Here is a 5,546-nt window from a genome sequence, read left to right on the forward strand (position 1 = left end):
GTCATCAATGTTGAAAGCCTTCCCCTCGCCTGCCTTGATCATCTGGTCTCATTCCCCAAGTGGTGTCTAAGGGAGGCTCCTATTCTCTGCATAGCCCTATTCCTTGAGCTTAAGCTGACCTGAAGCCTAACCTGGGCAGCATCTGCCTCCTCCGGGTTGGTTTCTGGTGTTCTGTCTTTAGTACTAAGCTGCATAGCTTTTGGCTGGGTAATTCAGACTTATTCTGGAACCAGTGGTTGGTGAGTGGCTGTGGGAAGGGAGATTTATGTAGCTGGGTCCAGTCCAAGCTGAGGCTTCTGGCAGGAAGAATAGAAACTATTCCTGAAGAATAAGGGGACTTCCCTTCTTATGCCCTGGGAGAGGAGGCCCTCTTGGGGAATCTCTAGCTCTAGGGGCTCCCACCCCTCAGCCTCACTCCACTGGTAGTCTACGGACTCCTCCAGAGGTGAGCTGGTGTCTGAAGACTTGACTTCTGCTCTCCCTCCCTCTCCAGTCCATCAGGCTCCCTCCACGGACCTGGGGTAGGTTTTGGACTAGCTGATAGCATGTCTGGTCTGATGACCTTTCCAAAGATGGCAGCACCGTGGTATCCCAAGCACTTGAGGTGACTGGAGATAGTGTGGGGATTTGCATGAAATCTTCAGACTAATTAAGAGGTAGCCCAGGGGGGATAAATGGCCTCTTCTGCCATTCTTTTTCTTTGGAAAAGTCCTTCTGCAGGAAATTTGAGGTGAGGACAAACCCTGCTCTGATCCCTCAGACTCTTGATTCAGAATCACTGACTATTGTCAGGTTCCATATACCCCTCAGGGATGCCCCAGAATGATGTTTCTTAGTGGCAGCTCTGCGGGGTCAAGGTTGGGCAGAGAGGACTGACGTTTGCTTGTTTTAATCACTTTCTAAGAGACCTTCCATGTCCCACATGGAAAAGAGAACTGAAATTTCTGATCTTCACAAGTGCAGTTCTTTATGTTGCTAGAGTAATTTCTCAGATGCCTGCTCATGGGTTGTCTGGCATTTGAATAGAAAGTAAGTAGGGTATAAATCTTCAGAACGGTTAGAAAAGAAATCCCTTTAAAACTCTTCAAGGCCAGTTTCTCCCTTCTGGCTCACAACTTACAAATGGTTTCAGTCCACTGGAAGTTGTGTGCTACCCGACCTGGTCATTTACATAGACTTGAGCTCTATAGGTAGGCAGCATGGTTTCCTTACATCAGTTTATTGGTATCTTGCCAAGGGTAAACTTCTGTTTTCTGATTTGTGCATTTGTAGGAAAACAAACTTTGTCTGACTTCTATCCTAAGTGACCTAATTGAGCTTGCTGTTCAAACAGTTCACTGCAAAGGGGCCTTTATTGGGAGGAACTCCAGCTAAGGACAAGATTCCCTAGCCAGCCCAATTCATCTAAGTCAAATTCCCTCAAGTGTCAATTTCTTAAAGGATGGATATTAGGAGAGGAGGGACTTGAAGAGCTCACTGTTCTACAAAATGCTTGTGTTCAACTGTTGAACAGCCACATCTCCTGTTTCTAAGCTGCCACCGCAACCCTCCCCTTAACAGGATCTGTAGACCTCCATTTGACACCTGATGGACTTTTCTCTTTCCTCCCCTGGCCAGGAATGCCTCATACTGCTAGTTAGGCAAGGCTCACAAATCAGCTGGTTAACAGAATAACAAGGAGCCAAATGGGGAATTCTTCCTTTGCCTGTCTTGTAGCTCTTTCCAAAAGATGGACCTACCATGGTAGCACACATTCCTTTTGACTTGGAGGAGGAATTTAAGTTGAAGTCTTCAGACTAAAGCAAAAGGTCCCAAAGATGATATGACTGCTTCCCTTCTTCCTAATAATGAAAGCTCAATTATGGGGACATGTGAAAGACAAAACAGCCCAGGTGCCAAACCCATCCTCACTGAACTTTATCAATAAGAGGGGATGAGCTTGTGATCCTATGGAAGATCCTACAGAATAGGTACCCTGACTAGGGTCCATATTTCTCGACTTCTAAGATTGTTTAAAACAACAACGAAACAGTAGGACAATCGTGCCTTATCTTCATGGGTAAGTTTATCTCTTGAAGACTCTTTAGTGGCTCATGCTTGGGGTTTAATCAGAGCAAAGTATGATGGACAGCTTGATCTATGTTCCTCAGGATCAGACACAGGTCTCCTGGACTTTAATTTCTTCCTCTTATAAATTTCATTGATACTATTATACTTGCCTTCATAGTAGTTATATCCCTTAGTTCACAGCGCACCTGGTCCATGTGGGGCCTGTATTTAGCTTATTCTCTTTTATTTTCATTTCCTCACTTCAGGCAAATATTCTAACTGATCTGTATATTCTCATATAAAATGTGTCATGGTGGATGCATGTTTAATTACATAAGTGGAATTGTGCTATAGATCTTATTCATTTAGTATTGCACATCTCACTACTTGTATGCTCTTCTGGTGATGGACAACTAGGTTGTTTGATTCCCTATTGCCACAGATAATGCTATCACAAACATGAATGGACAGACTTTCTTTCTCAGGCAATCTTTACGGTATCCTCATGGAGGGAGCCTAACTCTTACTTTCTCTCCTGGAGTCAGCTCAGTTCCAAACTTCAGTCTCTCGAGCATCACTGTCATCTGAGGGCCTCATGTGCACATACTCACCTGCCTTGTCCATTGCTAGAGTCCAGCATCAGGCACTAAAGTAATGCAAGAATGGACTTGAGAATTTCACGATTACCTTTGAGAAAACTACTTTGGGATACCCCCCAAATGGGGGCTGAGAATTCCTGTTTTTATCCTCAGCTGGAAAAATTAGCTCACTCCATCCCAGCAATCTCTTCCTCTGGTTTACTTAGCTACTCACACCTTTTACATAAACACTTAGAAATGAACATACAGAAGATCCAGTTAAGAAAAGGGGCAAATGTGCACGCTGCTTGGCAGAAAGATGGCAAACTCACCTGCCGGGGTAGATCAGAGACATTTACACACAACTGCAGCCCTGTAAGCATGCTTGGGAGCAGTGCCTTTGCCCCTCCTTGAAGGGCAAGATGTGAGTAGAACCTGCCCTGATTTCATTGAAAGAGTGGGAGACATTAGGTGCTGGAGACTCAGCTATTCACTTTTTTTTTTTAAAGAAGAGGTGGTGGTAGAGCTTGGAAACATGGAGAAGAGAACCAAAGAGTCTTCGATCTCACCTGTGTAATATCAGGTCTTGGTTGCTAAACTCACAGAAAGAAGGTCAGGCTTGCTGGAGTCATCCAGCTCCAACTTCTATACAAGTAACTAGGTACCACCTACATGGTTGAGATGAGCAACAAGGAAAGTAGTCATACAGTCACATATGGGTTTAAAGGGACAAGTATGAATTGTCCTAGTCAAGGGGAATGCCCTCTTCAAAGGAATAGTATCAGGCACTGGTAGAAGAGGCAGGACAAAGGTGTAAGTAGAAAAGTGGATCAGATCAGAAACCAAGAAACTGGACAGATTAGAATATGGTTGAAAGATTAGAAAAAACACTTCAACAGAGGCTGTGACAACCCAAGGGCATCACCTACTATGAGGTGTCATCTACCTGGTACTGGCTATATAGTGGCATGATGGGCTAAAAGGATTCTACAAAATGAGAAGTGTAGGAAATAAACTAGTGGAAAACCTTTAGATCAATGAAACTAATATTTTGTTAGAAATGCTTTGATATGAGGTCCAGACCTATCATTTTCTTTTCAGAGAAAGCCAGGGACTTTCTCTATACCTACTCTACAAGCCCTGGAAGCTGCTAAGAAGTTGGATTTGGGCAGGGAATGACGAAGGCTCCTACCACACCTTCCACTTTTGTTTGAATACTCTGCTTTTGCTGGGATGGACTTCCTCTGTCTCTGCCGATTTTAGCCTTTCCTTACATTTTAGTCTTTGCCTAGCATTTCCCATCTTCCTCTCTCTGACCATTCTGTTCTACTGCATAGTGGATCTAATGAATAAAGGGAAAACTATTCTTTCAAACTTGTGGAATTCCAAGATTAGAAAAGTGGCTCTTAGAGGTGGGGCCAAGATGGCAGAGTAGTCAGATGCCTCTGGTGGACCTTTTTAAAACAAAGACCCAAAAAAACAAGTGTATCAATTATATATGACAATCTGGGAACCCTGAACATCTAAGGCAAAGTCGAGGAACTGGACTGAGTGGCAGGGGAGGGAGAGACAGTTCAGGAGCACCAAGGAGTTCCCAGATCTGACCTGGCGAGAGTCTGAGCCCTTCAGGCCTGAGCAGCTCATGGGTGAGTGGTGGGGCAGGTAAGCAGCGATGCTCAGGAGGCGTGTTTTCCACACCAGGAGAGACCCAGTGTCAGAGAGTCTACTCAGCCACCCAGAACCAGCGAGAAGCAGCCCTTGATCAATTGCTGAGTCCCCTGGACTGGAAGTAGGATCCATCACATGCCACGAACAAGTCTCCCTGCCTTGGAGAGTGAACAAATCAACAAATGGGAAAAGATAAACTACCAACTCCCCTAAGCCAGGAACCCAGGGTAGGCACAGCTCCTTTGCCTAGGCACAGGCATATGGGATCCACAGACTTCAAGTGCCTTTCCCCCTGCATAGACTTCTGTGGGCCCATCTCAACAGCACAGGCCCTCAATACTGCAGTACAACAGGGTATATACCTGAAGTCTAACTTGAACTGTTTCAGCTGTGAAGTGGCAAGTTCGTAATATTTGACACTGCTCTGCGCATTAAGCAGGGTCTTCACCTACCCACATCAGGGGTCTGAGGACTGGTGGCTCCACCCACGCAACCTAGCCACCTGCAATAGGGGCCCAAGAATAAGAGGTGCCCCCCAGTCCTTACAGCCAACACCACTGGGTGCTCATAGTCTGGCTGCAAAACCCACCCACCTGTATGCTCTAGGGAACAGGGACATGCCTCCCTTCCGGACCCTTGGGGGCAGCCACCAGCCCCTAGCCTTGCTCAGAGTGTGTCCCCCTGCTGCAGCCAGATGTGTGTGTGTACACCTATCACCCATGCCTGTCTAGGACTGTAGGTGAGAGCCTACACCACACACTTGGTGGCAATCTACCTGGGCACCTGAGGTGAATTCATACAAGAGGAGTGGGTGGACTCCTGAGCTCACATACCTAGTAACAGATCTAATCACCTGGTGACAGGACATTAGAGCTTCAAAGGGGCCAATAATCAAACTAGCTAATATGAGCAGCCTATTTGGGCATATCAAAACAAAACAATAAACTAGGACACAGTAAGCAAACATAAAATAAATAAATATAATAACTTATTGATGGCTCGGAGACAACAGTCAATATCAAATCATGATGGCTTCAGCAAGCTCCCAAAGTAAAGAATCTAGAAATTTTCCAGAGGAGGAAAATTTCTTGGAATTACCAGAGGCAGAATACAAAGGATTAATATACAGAACTCTTCAAGAAATTAGGAAGGAAATTAAGCAAAACGCAGGACACACAATAGAGGAAATTAAAAAGATTAGAGAAGAGCATAATGACAAATTTAACAGGCTGCAAGAATCCATAGAGAGAC

Source organism: Trichechus manatus, unplaced genomic scaffold (genome assembly GCF_000243295.1).
Source record: "Trichechus manatus latirostris isolate Lorelei unplaced genomic scaffold, TriManLat1.0 scaffold00065, whole genome shotgun sequence".
Taxonomy (NCBI): domain Eukaryota; kingdom Metazoa; phylum Chordata; class Mammalia; order Sirenia; family Trichechidae; genus Trichechus; species Trichechus manatus.